Source organism: Lampris incognitus, chromosome 11, assembly GCF_029633865.1.
Source record: "Lampris incognitus isolate fLamInc1 chromosome 11, fLamInc1.hap2, whole genome shotgun sequence".
Lineage (NCBI taxonomy): Eukaryota > Metazoa > Chordata > Actinopteri > Lampriformes > Lampridae > Lampris > Lampris incognitus.
The window spans coordinates 21,326,716-21,350,241 of NC_079221.1; the positions used below are offsets into that span (position 1 = coordinate 21,326,716).

The following is a 23,526-nucleotide window of genomic DNA, read 5'->3' on the forward strand; positions in this document are numbered from 1 at the left end:
TCATAACCCTCATCATTTTGATTTTATTTTTGCAGTCCCTAGCAAAAAAAAAAAAAATGGCTGAAATTGATGGAGCCTTCGCAAAGAAGTTCAGTTTGGTTTTTGTGCTGACTCTTCAAGAGCCAAAGCCATGTTTCATGTTTTATTTCGGCTCATTTTCTTTATGTTCAAATTCATTAATTGTACCTAAACTTTGTTTATAGAGTGTGGATAAGATGTGTTTTGCCTATGGGCTATTCTATTGACTATTCATCCAGGATTCGGTTGCTGTTGTGTCTGATAAGCCCAAATGGCTTCATTCAGTTCTTTAGTGTGTGTCCAAGAAAACAATGCAACCTACAAGGGTAGAAAGTCCCTTTGCTGAGGTTGGAAAGTTCCTTTGAGAATTTCTGCCTCCTTTTTTTTTTCTTTTCTTTTTTTAGGGTTCGTTTGAAGCCGGGTCTGGAGCCGCAGGTGCTGGATGGCAGCCACGGCAGTGAGGCGGCGTGTCCTCTGAATGCTGAACATCGCTTTCCTCACTGCTCTCCTCTTGCCCATACAGGCAGGGCTGCACATTCAGTATTCATGGCCCCGCGCCGCCATACCTTCAGGTCACACCCAATGCAAAAACTGCAAGGTGTGATGCTTCACTAGTCCTCAGCCCGCTAATGCAGCATGAAGGCCACTGCGATGGTGTAAGTCTTGCAGAAACTGTCCATTTTAGCTAGCAAGATTTTTTTTTTGGGGGGGGGGGGGGGCTCATCTTGCGCCTGATTTTTCTTAAAAGCAAGTGAGAAAAACACCACTGGGGTGAGATAACACACCATGTCAGCGTCTTTCAAATGAGACATGTCACACAGCTTGCAACATGGTACCATTAAAGTGAGAAAAATGTGGCATGACAGTTGAGTTATTAGAATAACAGCCGAACTGGATTCAAGTCAATTGATATAAAATCTAGATGAAATAACATTCCATACAAAACTAAATTTAGATTTGTGATGACTTGTTTAGATGCTGTATGCCCGATTTTTTTTATATAGAGCACACATAAATGTTAGGATACATACTTTCATCCACAACCAGCCTGCCAGACATCATCAGTGTGAGCAGCACAGTAAAAATGTACTTCATGTACTTTGAGGGTGTGATGAAAATGGAGCGAAACATGTACTCAAGGCTTCAGATGAAGTTTCAATCAGCCATGTCTGACAGTTCAATTACTTTGGTTTGTTCCTTCATCTCACATCGGAGTTTAGGGTATTGTCAACAGCGCCACGTCAGCTGATTGAATTAGCCAGTTTTAACACGGTGGCAGCTGACACAAATGTAATTTCTCTCATTTTCCACCCGCCATGTATGTTGCAGTGTGTGAAAGTTTCCCCAGTTTTCTCCCTGGTGGTGCAGAGCGTCAGTAGACCAGCCTCCCCATCCTCCTCTATACCCTGTCAAATGGCTGGCGACACGCAAAGGCATGTAGCCATGCAAGCGTGTAAGCTCTGCTGTGTCACAAGAGTATATCATATTCCTTTGTGCCAGCTCATATTTCTTGCAGGTGAGCACCTAAGTGCACAACCAAATACTCCAATAGACCATGTCACCTTTTCTGCTCCCCCCCCCCCCCTGCTCCCTTGCACTATAGTACACAATACACACACACACACAGTATCATAGGCGCAGTTACCTAAGGCGACTGGGGGCAGGCAGTGTTTACCATTCCCCAAATCCCCGGCCGAGTGTCCTGTAGCGCTAACACAACATCTCCCTTGTTTCTGTGTCTGCTAATCCGCGGAATCAGGAGACACGGCTGGGTAATGACTGAAATGATTAGCCCTGTTACTGCCCCCACTTTCCACCACCGACACCCATCCACCCCCCCACCCACCCCGTGCCCCTGGCTCCGACATCACCCAGTATCGATTCATGCCTGAGCCAGACTGGAACAGCACATCCCCCTTCCCCTCCTCCAAAGTTGTCAAGAACTAGCTGGCCCTCGCCTTTGTCTCTATCCCATATTTTCTCTTTCTCCGTCTTGCTCAGTCAGTCCAGTTTAGGAATTATAGCCTCTCTTTCATCCGCTGTATTGTCCACACTCTATCTATCTGTCTATCTATCTATCTATCTATCTATCTATCTATCTATCTATCTATCTATCTATCTATCTATCTGTCTGTCTGTCTGTCTGTCTGTCTGTCTATCAATCTATTTATTTCTCCCACTCTCTATCCCCCTCAGAAACTCCCTGCACCCCCGTCATCTTGTCCGGTAGATGAATAGAGTGGAGGTGAGGTTGTGGGTTTGGACCAGCATACCTCTTTACACACCAACATATACAAGGACACAGACAAACATCGAGCATGCGTGCACATGAGTGGTTTGTCGTTGGCGTATGCAGGTGCATGCTTAAGGGGAAGATGCAGACTAACAGGCGATTTGAGTATGGGGGGAGAGAGAGAGAGAGCGAGAGAGAGAGAGAATATTTCTTTGAGTGAACATACATGCACACAGATGGGGGAGATGTAGGGCACTCCAGCATACAGCTATCATACAGATGATGAATGAAGCCCACACACCTCTGGAAAACAGAGCAGGGCCACCATGACCTTGGTTACAAACACACGAGGGACTGAAGGAGAGGCGAGGAAGAGAGAAAGGGAACAGAGAGGCAAGGGGAGGAAGAGGAGAGCCGATGAATGGAGGGGCGAGAAGAAGGGAGACAAAGAGAGGACAGAGGAGGAAAGGAGAGGAGAGAGAAAGGAACGGACAGAGTTGGGAGCAAGCCACTGATTGCTACACCCTACAGATGGGGAGGTGTGTCTGTGTGTGGTCACTGAAACAATAGCGGATGTAATGTAATCCCTACAGGCAAGGAGACAAACTTACTGCTGCTAACCAGCAATTCTCTGCAACATTTTAAGTTAAACTGAAATGAAATTTACAAGCCATTGTTGTATAGCGTGACGACACGTATTACTCATTTACATTAACACCACATTAACATTTTAATCATTTAGCTGGGGCTTGCATTTGCAATAAATCACAATAAATGCAAAAGTAGAAGTAAGGCATTCTTAAATCACCGTTAAATGCAGCCACTACTTAGGAGTGCAACAGATAAAACAACGAAGGCTCAGATAATTGAAGCAACAGATATTTCTGTGCACTCTGAATATTCATATATAATAGAGAAGGACTAAGTAAAGAAATAAAAGCCAGAGACATGCTTTTTAATGTCACTCATGAATATTAATTTCAAGAGGCAGAGGTGGGGAGCATAATGCTTTAAAATATGTATGATGCAGAAGTTCATTTTGGCTATGCTGTTTATGAGATTATAGTCTATATATCCTTTTTCAGTATCCAAGAAAAGTCAACTCACCATTGTAAGACATGAAGAACCTCATCAAGAAAACTAACCATGTACATATCAGTGTCCATATACGTCCAGTATTCACCAGCGACATACTTTCAAGTAAACTGGTTTAGACTGCAAAGCTAGCAAAATAAAACTTTGGCTATTGGCAGGTGTGACAAATCTGACCCACTACTGTATACAGTTCCAGTAAATGGACATTTGATCCATGAAAGGTGATATACAGGAAGCAATAAATGTGAGCCAAATGGTAGATAATGTCCTGAGGGCGGTGATTCAGTATCTATAGTACAGTAAAATCACATTGTAACCTATACTTGGTTTGAATTCAAAACCCTCTGAGCTGTAATCTGTCAATAGTGTGGGGAGCTCCATTAAAAGAAGACAGTGCTGACAATTAAACTATGAAACCCATCAATCAAAATGACATTATCAACGGACCGCTGCCCCAAGTGGCCAATCCGACAGGGCAAGGCAGGCACGAGAATAGAAGGCAGCCAAATAATCCATCAATAAACATAATGGACATAGATATTAAGAAGATGACAGATGCCACTGCTGACAGAGGCCAGGATTCAATTTCTATTCTTTTTTTTTTCTGTGGGAGACCATATCGCCTTTTCACAGAGTCGTTTGTCAGCCCCAAGTCCAATGAAGAGAGGCTGACCTCCACCGAAAAGCTTGCCAAGGGCAGTTGTCCCAATGCCGCAAATGACAAAATGAGACATGGCGCAGTAATGACTACAATATAAATAATGATACTATCAAATCGCTTGGTGGGAAATGCCAGGGAAGCTCAAACAGCTACCTACTGTCATAAAACTATCTCGAAACAAAACGAAAACCACTAAAAGTAAATTTACTCAATATAAAATAATACACAGGTATTACTGGACACCAACCAGATTACATAGGATGGGTTATTAATTAGTATTCATGTTGGAAATGCCAGAAAGAAATAAAGTAAGTAAGTAAAGTTTATTTATTACAGCACCTGTCATGAACAAGGTCACAAAGTGCTTCACAAGAGTAAAATTGTTAAAAATAAGACCATAATAACAGTAAAAAAAAAAGAAAAGAAAAGAAACAAACAACAAAACATAAGCAACAAAAGACCTTTAAACACGCAAAATTACAAACACTAGACAGCACAAGGTAAGACAATAGTCAGTTTGAAGAAATGGGTCTTCATCTGCTTTTTAAAGGCGTAAACAGAGACTGCAGATCGTATGTCTAAAGGTAGAGCATTCTACAGTGTTGGAGCCACAACCTCAAAGGCACAGCCACCTTTTGTCTTCAAACAAGAGCGAGGTTCAACCAGTAAGCCCTGGTCAGAAAACCTACTGGTGATATAGGGGTTAGATAGCAGATGTACACAGGCGCCTGACCATGCAGGGCTCTATACGTGAAAACAAGAAACTTAAAATGAATCTTAAACTTGATGAGAAGCCAATATAAAGAAGAGTCATCCTACTGAACCAGGTCAACAGCCTTGCAGCAGCGTTCTGGACCATTTGTGGACGGTTCAGGGACGACTTGCTGAGGCAGGTGAAAAGGGAATTTCAGTAGTCTAGCCGGGATGATATAAAAGCATGAATCATTTCTAGCTCAGGTTGTGACACACCAGACCTGAGTTTTGCAATGTTTCTTAAACAGAAAAAATATGTATGGGTCAACAATTTAATATGCTGATCGAAGTACATAACCTGATCAAAACTAACACCAAGATTTTATATATATATATATATATATATATATATATATATATATATATATATATATATATATATATATACACTACCGTTCAAAAGTTTGGGATCACCCAAACAATTTCGTGTTTTCCATGAAAAGTCACACTTATTCACCACCATATGTTGTGAAATGAATAGAAAATAGAGTCAAGACATTGACAAGGTTAGAAATAATGATTTGTATTTGAAATAAGATTTTTTTTACATCAAACTTTGCTTTCGTCAAAGAATCCTCCATTTGCAGCAATTACAGCATTGCAGACCTTTGGCATTCTAGCTGTTAATTTGTTGAGGTAATCTGGAGAAATTGCACCCCACGCTTCCAGAAGCAGCTCCCACAAGTTGGATTGGTTGGATGGGCACTTCTTTGAGCAGATTGAGTTTCTGGAGCATCACATTTGTGGGGTCAATTAAACGCTCAAAATGGCCAGAAAAAGAGAACTTTCATCTGAAACTCGACAGTCTATTCTTGTTCTTAGAAATGAAGGCTATTCCATGCGAGAAATTGCTAAGAAATTGAAGATTTCCTACACCGGTGTGTACTACTCCCTTCAGAGGACAGCACAAACAGGCTCTAACAGGTACTATTTAATGAAGATGCCAGTTGGGGACCTGTGAGGCGTCTGTTTCTCAAACTAGAGACTCTAATGTACTTATCTTCTTGCTCAGTTGTGCAACGCGGCCTCCCACTTCTTTTTCTACTCTGGTTAGAGCCTGTTTGTGCTGTCCTCTGAAGGGAGTAGTACACACCGGTGTAGGAAATCTTCAATTTCTTAGCAATTTCTCGCATGGAATAGCCTTCATTTCTAAGAACAAGAATAGACTGTCGAGTTTCAGATGAAAGTTCTCTTTTTCTGGCCATTTTGAGCGTTTAATTGACCCCACAAATGTGATGCTCCAGAAACTCAATCTGCTCAAAGAAGTGCCCATCCAACCAATCCAACTTGTGGGAGCTGCTTCTGGAAGCGTGGGGTGCAATTTCTCCAGATTATCTCAACAAATTAACAGCCAGAATGCCAAAGGTCTGCAATGCTGTAATTGCTGCAAATGGAGGATTCTTTGACGAAAGCAAAGTTTGATGTAAAAAAAATCTTATTTCAAATACAAATCATTATTTCTAACCTTGTCAATGTCTTGACTCTATTTTCTATTCATTTCACAACATATGGTGGTGAATAAGTGTGACTTTTCATGGAAAAAACAAAATTGTTTGGGTGATCCCAAACTTTTGAACGGTAGTGTATATATATATATATATATATATATATATTTATTTTTTCCACTTGGGCAATTACCCCACTCTCTGAGCCGGGGAGGGCTGCAGACTACCACATGCTTCCCCCGGTACATGTGGAGTCTCCAGCTGCTTCTTTTCACCTGACAGTGAGGAATTTCGCCAGGGGGACGTAGTGCATGGGAGGATCCCGCTATTCCACCCAGTTTCCCCTCCCCCCTAAACAGGTGCCCTGACGGACCAGAAGAAGTGCTATTGCAGCGACCACGACACATACCCACATCTGGCTTCCCACCCGCAGACACGGCCAATTGTGTCTGTAGAGATGCCCGACCAAGCCGGAGTTAACACGGGGATTCGAACCCACCAAGATCTCTAAAATTAGACTGTGCAGCTGAAGAAAGGGACCAATACACTGAGCAACATTGGAAGCTATACTATCTGAAGCAATGATAAGGACCTCAGTCTTATCTGCGTTTTGCTGTAAAAAGTTATTGGCCATCCAGTTCTTAATAGAAATCAGACAGTTGTGCTAATCTGACAGTTTTCAGTCTTATCACGCTTAAAAGAGACATACGGCTGAATATCATCAAAACAGTGATATGAGATATGACCCGATATGATATAATATGACCTAAGGGAACCATATACAAAACAAACAACATAGGACCCAAGACAGAACCCTGAGGCACACCACAGGAAAGAGCAGCAGTTTCAGACATGTCAGGACCAAGTGACAGAAAAACTCCTATTCGAGAGATACGAGGAAAACCAGTCCATGGCGCTCCTCGACACACACACACACACACACACACACACAAACACACATACTCACACACACACACACACACAAACACACATACTCACACACACACACACACACACACACACACACACACACACACACACACACACACACACACACACACACACACACACACACACACACACACACACACACACACACACCCTAAGCCTTTCAGTCAGGATGCTGTGATCTACAGTATCAAAAGCTGCACTAAGATCTAGCAGCACTAAAACAGTGCATTCACCCACATCAGAAGACATCATTATGTCACTGGAGACTCTGAGAGGAGATGTTTCAGTGGAATGCATCTGATGGAAGCCAGATTGGAATTTATCTAAAATATTGTGTGCAGTCAAGACAGCAGTGAGCTGTTTGGTAACAACTTTATCTAACATTTTTGAGATAAAAAAAACAGCTTAGAATATTGGCTTATAGTTTTTGGGAAGGGATGGATCAAGGTTAGTTTTTCTCTCTCTTTTTTTTTTTGCAATGATTGCAATGAGCTATTTATAATAGAGACTAGGCAGGGACCAATAGACCCAAGTACATTTTTAAGCAGGGAAGTTGGTAAAATATCTACAAGGGCACATTCTTACACTGTATTTGAAGAATGCCCAATTATTCAGCCCCTTTGGAGGAAAATTTTAAGACACATGAGTAAGTGGCTGGGTAAGATGTCGCCAGTATCTCCAAGAGTGTGTTTATTAGGAAACAGTCACAAGTAGCTACATACCTTAAGAAGAGAGGAATTTTCAGTTGTTATGGCTGGGGTTACTATGGCTACTATAACAACAGTCAGGCAATGGAAAACACCTAAACCCCAAGAGCTGAAAGAATTGGTCAATTATATGACAAAAACTGCATCATATGAATCCATGCTAATCAGGATGACTGATAGAAACCATAATAAGGGACCAATCTGGGATCATTTATGGGATTATATTACGTTGTTTGATGATCTTGAAATACGATTGCTGTCTTTGTTTGCCTGAGTGGCTTCCTTTTCTTTGGATTATGACTAGTCCTGTATCCTCTCTTGTACAGAGCTTTTATTTTATAGTCATTTCATATTAGTGATGTCAATGGTGAAATTTCTCATTTGATATGTTAACTTGTCATCCACCAAGCTTTTCAAAATCAATAAAAAAATGGAATTACAAAAAAAGAAAGAAAGCCACTAAACCAAGCTCCTAGAAAGAAGCAAAACGAAGCACATTTAAGGTTTTTAATTTCATTCAAATGAAGGAAACTAAAACTGATGCCATTAACAGCTGAGTGTTTAAATCTGTTAGCATAACTGACTTGGCTGATGTCATCGCTGGGGGAATTACTGCTGGCTTCCTTGCATGCTTTGGCACGATCCAATCAGAGGTGACTGCTATCAGTCCTAAATTAGGCCTGTCAGAGCATACCAATTTGATGATTGACACACAACCACACAGCTCAACTGCCACAACATATTGACGAATCTCATCACTCATATGGCAGATTTCTTCCAAAGTGAAAGGACCTAAATAAGGCCTTCCCACCTCGACAAATCAACTCCAACACTGCATTTCAGGAAGTAGCTCACACCTGCACAAAGATATGCCAGACACACTCCAAAAACCAGACGCATGGAAATCTTTATTTCTACGTCCTGATTTTTACTTAGCACTTCTCTGTTAAATAGTACATGAACATTAGGGGCTACTGAAGCTTTCACTTAGGCACTCACTGTTGGTTGCTTGTTATGAGGGCAATGCATTAAGGTAGTTGAGTTTACTGTCATACTCAGTGTAAAGTACTTTGTGTTTAAACTACTTAAATGCTATATTATATGGTTGCAATTTACTGGGGGCTGGTGGGTCCCCCCCGTCTCTGCATGCATGCCTCTGGATATCTATTTTCATCACCAGTGGGAGACAGTTATAGTTACAGCTCTACTTTTTGCTTAAACTGAACAGGCTGGACTAATAGTTAGCATGAGGCCTACATCAACATAGCCTATAGTGTAAACAGCAGTCAAAGCAGAAATGGATTTACTGTCAGCGCTCATGCAAATCTCATATTGTGACAGTGATGGTCTGATGACCATACTGGAGATGACACTGTCTACATGATGATCTGTGCTCCATTAGCCTTTATCCATGCATTGCTTTTGAGGATGTCACCAAACACTCACAGCCTACATGTCAAATGTGACCTGCCGGCAAAGCTTAGCCTTGCAAAGCCAGCCCACAAATTTCACTTGGCTCATTGTGGTCTGGCAATATTGGTTTGTGTTCGGGCATTATAGACTAAAATAACTTTGTGGGTGACTGGGTCAGCCTTTAATCAGCCGTAAATCCCATGACATATAACTACATTTTCATATGAACTGGTCTGCTGGTTGTAAACACCACTACTGATCACTGCACTTAGTTATTATATCTGTACATGATTCTTGCTGTCTTGTAAATGTCTCTGATAAAACTAAGTATGGCAGCATTAACGCTAACCTCTCCTAGCTCTGCCATTGTTGTCATTTTCAAAGTACGGCACTGCTCGTTTCCGTTATCAGCTAAACTGCTCCCTATAGTTCAGTGATCGGCCCAGCACATTTCTGCCAGGTTCAACTGATTCTCAGTGGATGCTTTTCAAAACTAATACCTCACAAAAACTGAGCTTGTGAGATGCAGGCTGGCTTCGCGAGGGTCGGTAAAGCTAGTTAAAAAGAAAAACACAAAAAGGATTCACAGTAGTATCTCATTGTTTTTGTGGGACCTGGCTCACCTCAAAGAAAGCCCTGGGATATCACAATTCTAAAAGAGACCACAGCAACCATTGATGTGAAGGAGAGGAAAATTTCTCAGATTGGCTCAAACCAATTGGTGAACAATGAGCAGACAAATTAATTTAATGCTTGCTGAGGCTAAATTGGTTTGGGGATTTTCTTTTGTTATTTCTTCATAAAAGTCCCTTTAAAGAAAAACATACAAGAATAAAAAAAAAAGCTTTATTCTTCAATGCATCCCATTTCTTACTAGGCGATATCCCAAATGATTTACATGGTAAAAATAATAAAATAGCCAACAAGATTATAATGGTCTCCTGGTTGAAGCTGCAGCCCCCAACCTTGAACCAACAAAAAGAGGAAGTTATGTGTTTATCACAAGTAATATATGACATCAAAACTTCAAGTAAATATGAACTTATTCTTACTAAAATTGATACCAAATATAAACCAGATCCCTTGACTTGTTTGTGACAAAGGTTTTTCCTTTTTTGTTGTTGTTTTTCATATGGAGTGGAAAGGATGGCCTGTAATGAAACAGACTGAAGAGCTCTAACATTACTGCAACTTCCTTGCCATGAAATCAAATGATGTGAACGATGTACATTATTGCATACTTTTGAAATGAAAAAAGAAGTAAAGAAAAAGCAAAACAACATTAAAATACGAAGCACTCTGACAAAACACTGACTTCTGAATGTCTTTAAGCATGCTCAATAATCCAGGTAAGAAAATCACAGCAAGTTGAATCAGTTCATCTGGACACAACATTTATTGAGAGAAACGGTTCCTCACTCATCTAAGTGACCTCTTCAGTCTTAACTGACAGCAGGTATCCCCACCCTTATAAACAATACAGTGGTATAACGACTGAAAACGATGGCTGACTTCTGAATGACTTCCACAAATGCCACAGTGACTAACTGTTGTTGCAACCATGTAGCTAGCTGCCCGGTCATAGTGAAAAAGCAGCGAGTGATGGGTCTGTTAACAAGGTACTAACTAGGTCAGAGCCTTTCTGAAGGGATTAATGGAGGAATTATAGCTTTAAAACTTCATCGTTCCTTGTTTCGAGAGGATTATACACTGCTCTCGGTTTCCTGCTTGCCTGGCTCAATGAATAGCAGACTGGCTGGATGATTACTGGCTAGATGATTATGGATAGCTGGCTGAATAACGAGGCGGAGTGGGAATGCAGAAGCAAGTTCTAGTTCCTTTTCTTAAAGAAACTTTGAAGTTGACTATGATCGGTATTTTGCTTTACTTTAAGAAAGCAGAGAGGGACACACAGAGAGCATAACAACATTCTGTCTACATCTTATTCTCCTCCACTGTCTGCACTGGTGAATTTGCACTAGACCCATGCCAACACATTTATACTTCTCAAGCCAGCTGATGCCTCAAGCCATCATCTAAAACCTATGGCTACCATGGCAATTACAGTGCAGGGACAAGAAGATGCATCACACTGAAGTGTCTTGGGCAAGAATGCTTTGAAAAGATTGGATCCGAGTCCGCGGTGGTGTAGCGGTCTAAGCATCGGCTCTGTGTCGATGCAGTTGCCCACTGGGGACTGGGGTTCGCGCCCCGGTCTCGTCAGATCCGACTATGGCCGGACTCGACGAAGCAGCGATCATTGGCAACGCTGTCTTCGGGAGGGGGGCGGAGTCGGCTTGTGTTCGTCACGTGAATGCGTCTCTGTGTGTGTCGGAAAAACAGTGGTTCGGCTTGGAGTCGCCTTGTCACGAAAGTGGCGAGGCGGTCTCCTTCGAGACTGCCGGCCGGAGAGATGCAGTTGGCGAACGCATACAGTGCGAGGGTGGGTGTTTGAATTAAAATAGGGATCGATTGGCCACTAAATTGGGAGAAAAAGGGAAAAATCAGAAATAAATTTATAAGAAAAGATTGGATCCATTGATTACTGTAGCGATTGAATCGGTGATGCCATCTGACTACGGGCTTGTTTCTCTAAATACTATGGAACCTGCTGGGCTTTGAACAAGGACTGTGAAGGTATGGAAAAAATAAGTATGGTCTTTTTTTTAATGGGCTTACACTTTTATTTTACAAAAGTGGCTTTGTAACAAGATTTGTCACCATTGTTGAATCGAATAATGTCTAGTTTGTTTGTTGATACCAAATAGGGTCTGTAGGCTCTGGAAGCCATGCCAAGGCCTACAGGTTAGCTCACTATTTTCTTTTTTGTCGACCTGTGTTGTAATGTTTGATTCTGTAGAGTTCGATGGATTTGTGAAATATTTTATTTCTCTATTTGTTTGGTATATGTGTGTTGTATTTTGAATGTTTTTTTTATAGAATAGAAGAGAGGAAAAAAAGGGCTACTCAAACCGTGCGCGGTGCGACCATGGTGATACATTAAAAAAAACAACAAAAAAACAAAACAAAACAAAACACGGGTTTTGAAGGCTCGTTTCACTTTAAAGGACTCCTTGACGTAATATGCGTCTTGTGTCAAGCAGAATTTCACTATCAACGCAGTACTTCGAGTTTGAGAGCTACCATCTACAAGCTAAAGATACAGCTGGAGCTAACGTCAGTTAGACTAGTGGGCAACCGCTTTGCCAAAGCACTATTTTTAGAGTGGGGGAATCGCCACAGACCTGTAAATGAAACTAAATCTAAGACAGGTTGAATATCTTAGAAGACCTGGGTCTTAAGGGACGTTGTTCGGCTGGCATGTTCCGATCCATCATATGCCTTACCGTCGCGGGGAACAATTGTTGCACGCATACAAGACCTGTATGAAACTGAGAAAGCAACTAAACTGGGACTCCTGAAAAATGCAAATGCGGTCACTAATTGCTGTGATTTAAGGTGAGAGCTGAATTGTCTGAATTCACTGTTTTGCTTGGAGCACACTATTGTACAATGACTGATTCACGAGTTTTTCTTTTGTTAACATCACGTTCCTTTTCAACTCAAAGTTAATGGAGTCTTTTTTTTCTTTTCTTTTATTTTGTAGTAGCATGAGAGTGATGTTTTTCAATGTGTTTTTTCAGTGTGGTTTTTCAATGATGTTTTTCAACAGTGCAATCCTTTCAAAAAATATTGCATCTCACAAAATAAGCACTACATTTCTATACTCCTGCTAACAGAACGGTTATAGGCAGGATTACAGTATGCAAAACACTGAAGTTGTCCTACCTCTATGTCATGGTTTCAAGGCTAGACTGTTGTAGCATTTTGTGTTTAAGCTGTATTTTCTTTAAGTAAACATTGTATTAACTAGGTCTACATTGGACTTTTTTATTGCAATTTTGATTTGAAAGGAATAATACAAAGATCATAAAATAAATTATTTGTGTTCCTTTGATTGCCAATCAAGACACTGGTAAGAATTGCTTTACATTGTTAATATGGACTTAAAAACTGTCTTGAAATGCAAATTAATGAAATTTTAAATGTGTGATTTAAAACACAATTAATCGCAATTAACTATTGAAATTCAGAGATTAATTGTGATTAAGAAAATTAATCCTTTGACAGTCCTTATATATTTTTTATTTATTTATTTTTTTTAAATTTTGATATACTTTATTGCTCCCCTTAGAGAAATTATGCTCTGCATTTAACCCATCCTAGCTGTGTAGCTAGGAGCAGTGGGCAGCCTCCATGCAGTGCCTGGGGTCCAACTCCAGTTCGTCTTGCCATGCCTTGGTCAAGGGCAGAACAGGAGTACTAACCCTAACATGCGTGTCTTTTTTTTTTTTTGATGGTGGGGGAAACCGGAGCACCCAGAGAAAACCCATTGCAGACGTGAGAACATGCAACCTGGGATGACCTCCAAGGTTGGACAACCCCGGGGTTCAAACCCAGGACCTTCTTGCTGTGAGGCAACAGTGCTAACCACTGTACCGCCCAAATGTGTGTGTGTGTGTGTGTGTGTGTGTGTGTGTGTGTGTGTGTGTGTGTGTGTGTGTGTGTGTTACCCAGTTTAAATCAATTAGTTTCAGTATTAGAGAGTACAGTCTCCAGTACGAACTCCTCCTGTATCTTAGACATCATTCCCACTAAGCTGCTCAAGGAGGTATCTTCAACTGTTAGCCCCGTTATTCTGCAAGTTATTAATAATTCTCTGGTCTCTGGTTCTTTTCCAGACAGCTTTAAGCATGCCACTGTTCACCCATTGCTGAAGAAACCTAATTTAGATCACCTGTCCTTAAGTAACAACAGACCAATCTCCAAGTTGTCTTTTTTATCTAAGGTTCTGGGGAGAGTAATTTCATCTGAGTTGATTTCTTTTATGAACAATAAGTGTTTTTAACAATTTCTAGTCTGGTTTTAGAGCACTTCATAGTATTGAGTTAAGGTAACTGTTGACCTACTGCTGACTGCAGACAGAGGTGACTGCTAAATTTTAGTTCTTTTAGACTTAAGTGCTGCCTTTAACACAGTTGATCACAACATGCTCTTACATCGCTTAGAGACTTGGTTAGGCATCCAGTACTCGGCTCTTAGTGTATTACAGTCTTACCTCTCCAACATAACTTTTTCTGTTGTTCTGGGTAACTCTTCTTCTTCGATGGTTCAGTAGAGTTGTGGTGTCCTTCAAGGCTCAGTTCTTGGCCCCCTTCTGTTTTCTATATACTTGCTGCCCCCTTGGCCAGGTCATTCAAAATCATGATCTGTTTTACCATTTTTATGCTGAAGAAACTCATTTATACATGCTACTAAAACCCACAGATCCTTCCGGCCTAGCAAATCTCACAAATTGCCTCTCTGACATCAAATCCTGGATGTCCAAATTGTTTCTTAAATTTAATGATGATAAGTCCAAGGTCATTCTGTTCGGTCCCCCAAATTCCATCAGCCCTTTTGGTACTAATCTTGGTGGTCTGTCACGTATTCTTAAGCAGGATGCTAGGAATCTTGGGGTAATATTCAATGCTAACCTCAGTTTTCATATTCAAATCAAAGATGTTGTTCAGTCATGCTTCCTCCAGCTCAAGGTAATCTCTAAAATTAGGTAATTTTTATTGGTGCTGATCTGCAAAAGGTTGTACAGGCTTTTATCTAATCTCGGCTTGATTATTGCAACAGACTTTACTTGGGTATCAGCAATGGCTGCCTCCACCATCAGTAGTTCGTACCATACGCTGCTGCTCGGCTCATTACCGGGACAAAAAGGCATGACCATATCACTCATGTGCTTGCTTCCCTGCACTGGCTCCCCGTTACATTTCAGATTGATTTTAAAATTTTATTGCTCACTTTTAAGACCTTAAACAGTTGTGCTCCTATTTACATTTCCAAATTATTGACCTGGTATACGCCCTCTCGACCATTATGACCTGCTGGTTACACCCAGGTCTCGGTTTGTCACAAAGGGTGATCGGGCTTTTGCTGTTAGAACCCCCACACTATGGAACTCTTCCTATTCAACTACGACAAACTAAGTCTCTACCTTCTTTTAAATCTCATCTTAAAACTTATCTTTTTATGAAAGCTTTTGCAAATGTTTTTTTTATTTATTTATATGGTTTTTATTTTTACTCTTATTGTTGTTCCCTTTTGCACTTACTTTATGGTTTTATTTGTTAGTGCTTTTTATTTTATTCTCTTACAATGTTTTTTTTTTTTGCAAATGTCATTTTTAAGTTTTATCCTGTTCTGTGAAGCACTTTGTAACCTTGTTTAGAAAAGTGCTTTATAAATAGTTTATTATATATAACCTTTATTTGCATTTTCCTATATGTATATGTATGTGTGTGTGTGTGTATATACACACACACACACACACACACACACACACACACACACACACACACACACACATTCAATTGAACATTATCTGTAGATATCACTAGTACTCAAGCCTAGAAACAATTAATAATAATTGTTTTTGTTTTGAAACAATTAATAATAATCGGACACACACAAAAGAGATCCCCCATATATTTAATGGACTGTCCCTGCCCTTCACTCGCGAAGCTGAAGTGACGAGCAACTGAAAAGTTCTGTTTCTCCAGAAGCCCTTGAACATAGGATGGAAGACAGTTAATGATGATAACTACACAATGCTTATTCTGTTTATAGTCATATCACACACTATGCACTCCTGTAACTTTCACCAGAAAAAAAAAAGAAATAGAAAAAAAATTGCAGCGATGAGCTCAACCCCGCGGTAGGCATCACATGACCATAGTATTGCAGACATGAGGTTATTGTCACAGCCCTGCTTTGAGCGAAATTGATTCATGATTAAATATGAATAACGGAATAGTGCACATCCATTTTCAATGAATCAAAAAAAGAAAATCACAAAGGGAAAATGGTTGTCTGAACAGAACACTAATCTCACTTACATGTGGTTTTGATAATGCATTATGACACAGGAATGTTTCCGGCCCATAATTCTTTAACAAGATGTCCCTATCAAACTGGGAAACAGAAGATCTATTTTTATCAACCCCACTGAATCATTTATTGTGTTTGCTTCTGCTTAATTTCGAGTCTGCTTAACTTTATATATGACAAATGGTATCACATAAGCATCAACATGCAAACATTCAACATTATTTGCTGATATTTTTATGTCTCTTATTCTCTATCTGTCTTTTTCTCTTTTCCTAAACCGCTTTCTTGTCACTTCTGAGATGCGCTGTACACAGGACAACAGACAAGCCCGCTGCATTTCCTATCCATATCTTGCATCAGCGTGCTCATTGGAAATTCAATTAATTTCCTTCTCACGCTTCCGCTAGCATCTAGGCCTCCCTCCCTAACCCGCGGCATATTTGCTCTCCAAGCCTCTGCACTTTGTGGGTAACACGGGAATGAACTGAGTGGGAACAACAAACACTCTCTCTCTCTCTCTCTCTTCTATCGTATCGGTTTGTCTCTACAGAGCACTCTTGTCAGGTGTAGATCATCAAGTGCTCTTGCTGGGGAGAATGTCCTGTCCCAGTGGACTACTCAGGCCACTGGTGGCCTGATATGACATTCACTGCAGTGTGCAGCCTCATCAGGAGACCAAGTCCATGGGAAAACCCTGTGTGTCTGAGTGAGCATCTTAGACTCTTTTCTGTTTGTCTCTTTTCTCTTTTTATACTCAGGCAGGTGGAAAAACACAGACAGGTGGAGAGATACGAAGAATGTGTTCATAAAGGACCATTCCATCACAAAAGTTCACCAGACTGTAAATAACTATACCACTACATGGCACTGTATCTCCATTTAACAACTTGTTTGTCATAAAGGGGCTACTATGTACATGAAGCTACTCAAAGAAAATCTATTAGATTAGTACTAGTCGATTAGTTTTAGTAATCTATAGATGTTTACTATACATATCAATAAAGCCCATTTTGAACTTGATTAGTTGGTTCTGTAGTGTTATTTTCAAGTGCTCTATATGTAATTCTGAGGGTCCATTTGTGTGGGTTAAATGATCTTTGTAATTTCCCAAAATGATTACACGTAACCCAGATGTAAACGTCATTATCACAATCATTTTACAAGTTAGCAATTAAGAATGAATGCTGCATTGTGTGGAACATACTGGAAACAGACAGTACTAGCGATACTGTAAGAGCACCACATGTGAATTTGGATTATAACATGGTTTGCCAGTGTTGCAGCCATAAAGGAAGAGGTTTTACTCCTCAGACTCATATATTTACAGACATGGCAAGTTTCTGCCGGATAACAACTATGGATACTGAAAGTATCATAATTACAGGAACCCCACGTGTAAAATTAGTCCAGTTTGAATTTGGGTTTACCCCAGAAAGTTGAATCAGCTCATCTGGACACGAAGTTTAGTGGGAGAAATGTTCCATTGCTCATCTAAGTGACTTCGTCAGTCTCAGCTGACTGCAGATATCCCCAACCTTAGAAACAGCACAGTTGCATAACAACCAAAACTGGCAATCGGTTTCATATCCAAATGCCGTGGCCATTAATTAGAGTAACAAAGGTCATGTTTACTATTCACAGAGGATTGGGGAATAGTTGCTATCACAGCGTTGTAAGATGGCGACAGATTTACTCTTAGCCCCGAGCAAGCCAGGCAAAAGGTTCACAAGGAGAAAAACGCTGGACTACTAGGCGGCAAAACACACTGGCAAGGACAAAGGGAAGCCAGGGGGAGTATAAATGCTGAGGAGTTAATTAGGGAATGGGGAACAGTTGCAGAAAACGGGGTTGACTGCTGGCAAAAGCAAGGGCAGGAAGTGAAATGACAAAAAAGGTAAGAATTACAAAATAAAATGGGTAGGCAACAAATGAAAAAAAAACAGGTAAAATGAGTGACTGAAGTGAGAACAGACAGCTGTAACAATACTGCTCTGAAGCAGGTAAAGGACTTTTTTTTCCTTGAACACTCATATGGTGGTGATCTTGGCATAGCAGTGTCCCTTCTGTCCTCTTCTATCACCTCTTTGCACTGTTGTGCACCCATGGCAGAAAATCTCAGGAAACAGCACCTTCCAGCCTGTGACCATTCGCCACCAAACCCTACTGGTGCCAGCCAGCCACCCACTGAGCCCACCATGCCACATCCAATTTTTCTACTAGCCTGCGGGGGCCAATCTCACACTGTTGGGTTTTGGAGAGGAGCTGTGGACAGCCAGATGGGGTTGGTGGGTAGTGGTGGGAGTTGGTCTCAGAAGTTGAGGGGGAGCACAAGCAGCTAATCCCTAACCTTCTGTCCAGAAAAGGACAAGTGCGGCTCTGCGGGGGCTAAAGTGTGTTATAAAGGATAAAAATGGAGACTCAATCACACTGGGAGCCTGGCGGGTGAGAATAGGAAGAGGGGGTTAAGGGTGAAGAGGGAGGTGGGTGGGGGGCAAATAAGGGTGTTGGTGTTTTGGAGAATATGATGAGAAAGAGGAAAGTGATGAACTCATAAGGGGTGTGTGTTTTTTTTTGCCAGCAGTTAAGATTGCACACAGTCTCTTAAGCTGTGCTTACCTCACAATATCTTGAGAAAAAAGAATGAGGTATATCAGAGGTTTGTGCAGTTACTACTGCATACAGTTTATGTTGTCCTAACTTAACCGTGAACAAATGGGCCGCTCCAGCCCATGGAAGATCATAGTAGGATGAACTCACAAAGAAAGTAGACTACTTACCCAGTGAGACAAGCTCAAGTTAGCCTTGATTTGACCGTAGTTGTTTACATCCATAAGTCTTTCCAAAACACATTGAATTGTTTAGAAAAATAAAAGACCTGACCAAGTCCCGCCTGTAAGGAACTAATCAATCTGAACACTATAAACCCTCTGGACTTCTCCTAAGTTTGGCTAAGCCATACATGTGAACACATTCATTTATCATGACCAGAGTAGCGTGAGGAAGCCACGGAGCCTTTCTTGTAAGAGGTTGACAAACATGCTTGAGAGTGATTATTCAAAGATGTAAACCCATCTCAAGTAAATGCATCTTCTCTTGCAACACAGTCGACTATTTGTTTGGATGACCAAAGCCCTCCCTGGTTAAAATGAAGTTGTTATTAACCATTATGGTATCTTGTTCTCACTGACCAGGCCTTCATTACGAGTAATAATTCTGAATCGTCCTGATCCTGAACTGTACATTTCAAATGAAATATACAGTGATCCTGCAAACTATGTGGCACACCTGCTAACACACTGACCTTACAAGTCTGTGACAACTTGGACCCCTTATTGGCTCAACCTATTAACGCCGTTAAAGTCACAAAGGAGAAAAGGGGGGGGGGACTGGATGGAAGTTTTAAGCTTTGAGACAAGGGCCACAACACGAAGACATTGTTTTGGAGACATTACTATTTATGATAATATACAGCAGTGTACTAATACAGAAAGATTCACAGCTGTGCCTTCTCTTTCAAAAATAACATCAACCAGTTTTTGCAGAGGCACCACTTCATTTTTTTGCCGTTTATTTATTTCAAAACCCTCACTTTTGAGTACGCTTCCATATGACTGCCGCAAATCCACTTTCAGAAAGCAAACAAACTCACTGATTGTCCCTCCGCTATCCCCAATCCCCAAAATGATCACATTTTCCTACCACTAGCGATGCCGGGCATTCCCAGAGCACCATGTATAACTACTATCCGAAAACTATAAAGAAAAAGGGGAAAAAAAGCAAAACAAAACAAAACACAACAAAGCCCCTAATGACATTACAGCCTTTTCCCTCTACAGAGCTCCTAGGGATTCACCCACTCCTCCAGAGATGGTCTTTCAACCCACAAATAAACAGCCTTCAGATGTTTACATATGGAGCACAGCGCTGTCGAAGGTCTCGGGGGAGCGAGACGAAAGCTCATTTGTGCTGCTGATGAGAGAAATCGGAAAGAAACAACTTGGAATAAAATGAGGCAAACGGCACTGAGATTACATGGAAAAAAACATGGCGGCCTGTCGCTAATGTCGACGTTGTTATGACACTGCAGGGATCGGGGGGAAACCGAGGCGGTATTAGGAAAACAAGGAGCCACTTTTATGAATCTGTCAGGGCTAAATTTTTCCATTTTTAATATTGCTTTCCACAGGAAACAAAAAACATAACCTAGAACATCAAGAAGTCATTTGAAAATAAGCCAGAATTTTAATTAATCGTATCATCAGCATATTATGGCATACCACGCAAAAAAAAGGGGTGCTTCTGTTGTTTGAATATTGAGCAGTGAGGATGAGGGAAGATGAGATGTGTTTGACGGTGTGACAAATGTTTCTGCCAAGCTTACATAAGGTTACGTGAGCTGAAATCCGCATGGATGGGGTAAAAGTGCAGGTTCATGTCTTCATCGTATGTTTATAGAGGATTATGAGCTTTCGTTTATCTCAGCCGTGTCTCTCTTTTCTGCTACGAAAACAGTGATGGTACTGTAGTCATATGGTATGTGACTATGCCTTTAGCACATGGTTAAGGCAAAGGTTGATGAAATTTAATTCTGGTACACTAGACATAGTCACCAAAATGTAAACCCTTTCATTTATTTAATTTTTTTGGACTGCACAAACACACAATTATTATGTCCTGCATCATATCATAACTGCTGCATCATGTTTTATTGTCCCTTGTTAGAAAAGCCATCCTGGTTTAACAGCTGAGCATTGTGACATTTGTTGCTAATGCTGGCCTGAGTTAAGCAAACACATACACAAGCACGCGCATACACATACACACACACACACACACACACGCACGCACGCACAATCACGAAAACACTCCTCAAATTCCTTCTTCCATTTTGACCACCATATTTCCTGTTCTCTCAACTAATCTTGCCCTAATCCTGCCATCACAGATCCTCAAATCTCTCTATCCTTATATCCCTCCATTTCCATGGGCCCGCCTCGTCTCCCATCCACCCATCCGCCATGCTCCGTCTCAGCCTTATTCCATTATTTCAGGTTGTCAAAAAAAAAGAAAAAACAAAAAACAAAATTCCTGATGGCAGCGAGAGTGAGAGCTGGCCCGGAGGTGACCGCTCTCCCCTCATCAGCCTCCACCTGCTTCTGCACTCAGATCAACTGATGGCTCTGACATACAACTGCCACCTAGCAGTCACATCCCCTTTCACAGATTCAATTCTGTCTACGCCCCCAAACCCCCCTAATCCCCATCGCTACCCATCTCTACCCATCTCATCTTGTTCAGAGCTTGCACTGTGTGTATATACACCAGCGTGCGCGCACACATCCACACACACACACACACACACACACACACACACACACACACACACACACACACACACACACACACACACACAGTGTTAGGCCCAAGATTTACATTTCATCACCACTAGCCATGGCAATTTTAATAATAATTCCACAGGTATTTGTTTAGACAGGGTTCTGTTGAGAGACAAAGGAAGAGAAGCAGCAGCCGAGGTGAGGGAGGGGAGAGAGAACAAGCGAGAGAGAGAAAGCGCACAGACGAATGAATCTAAGGACTTTGCTTTCATCTCATTTCCAGATCCTATCCTTCTCAGTCCAGATTACAACATTATCCCCATGCCAAAATAAAGGCTTATCAGCCAAGCCCTTCCCATGCGCGTAGCCTGAACATGTGCTCTGTGAGTCAGCAAGGTGGATCTGTTACATACGGCGGCCACTATCTAAATGTACATCACACTCGCCTCTATGTACCGCCCTTCCATTTTAATCTGTGAGGTACTCTTTCTGCAAACATCCGCTTCACTTCTACAGACAAATTAAGCATATATAATAGCAGCTATTGACATGATTTTTATTCAGTGACAGCAGATGTTGCTGTGACATCAGAGCAACATCACAGCAATGTCCCCAGTTTGAATGAAACAACAAACCACTGTGTGTGTGTGTGTGCATGTGTGCGTGTGTGTGTGTGTGTGCTTTTAGTAAGTGAGCAACACCATAACATCGGTACCATCTGTTGGATTGCACAATTTAGGCTGTTCTACATTAGAATCACAAGTTTTTGGCTATTTCCTTCTTTTTCATTAATGAAACGCTGAACAGCCCTAGCTCATCAATATGTGTACCTGTGTGCTGTGTTTGGGTTCTCGGTGCTGCGTGTGGGGTTGTGGGTATTGCTTAAGAATGTCAACTTCAGTAAGGCTCAGACTTTTCAACAGTTTTCCAAATTAAGGCTGGGGGCAGGGAGCCTATCTGCCCTTCAGCTTTCACCTGCCTATTAGGGTGGAACGTATTGGCTAGATAGGCTCTGTGCATGCGTGTGCAAGTGTGTCATGCAGTGCAGAATGACCAAATAGGAGACACACACACACACACACACACACACACACACACACACACACACACACACACACACACACACACACACACACACACACACTGGAGGGCTGGCAGTTGCAGGCCTTATCGCTATACCACAAAGAGGGGAGATTAGATTACTCACTTCCCTAAACCTCTAACCTGGTTACCATGGCAATAGCAGTGCAACAGGGGTAGCAGGTCCCCGTTGGGCCAGTGAAGTCAGGATGACCGGATGGAGTGATCAAAGAGGGAAGCAGAGGTCAGCTGGCTATTCTAGCTGGATTTCACCTACTTTAGAAAGGTGAAAGACATTTGGAAAAAACTACCTCATTATTCTATTCTATTCTATTAAATCCCAAATCAAGGCAAAAAGTTTTAAAAGCCCAAATCCACCCTAAGATCATCTGTGCTTCACCTCCTGACCTGACATTGAACAGAAATGGGAATGGTTTGATATTTTCCAGGACAGAATATCACAATTAAAGTGTCAAAAAAGTATTTCAATTCAATTCAATTCAATTCAATAGCTCTTTGATTTCCCAAAGGGCAACTTGTTTGCAGCAAACTTAAACCAACACTGCACATGACAACAGTATGTAACAGGTGATGGTTATGCAGATTAATTTGCCTATCTTTGTGTTAGACCTCGTGCTGGAGTTTACTCACTTCAAGAAGTCCTCTTGATCTTTGATACAGTGTATCAGAAATGCCCTCGTGAGACACTGAAAAAGTCCCAACAGTTCTGCAGTGCTCCCACATGAGACCCAGCTTTCCTCTAAACTGGCCACAGGGGCTGTTGCTGTGAATTGACGATGGGAGATCAATTGGAATTGAACTAATAATTGCTTAGCAGTGGCGGTTCACACCTAATTCAAATTAATGAAGTGCCTGTGAGTCCATAGTGCTG

At 41.3% G+C, this 23,526-nt stretch overlaps 1 protein-coding gene across 1 annotated transcript in view; it reads right to left on the bottom strand.

Moving 5' to 3' along the window:
- tmeff2a (transmembrane protein with EGF-like and two follistatin-like domains 2a) overlaps positions 1–23,526 on the bottom strand; it is a 105,499-nt gene that overhangs the window by 29,109 nt on the left and 52,864 nt on the right. The gene's annotated exons all lie outside the window — the stretch shown is intronic.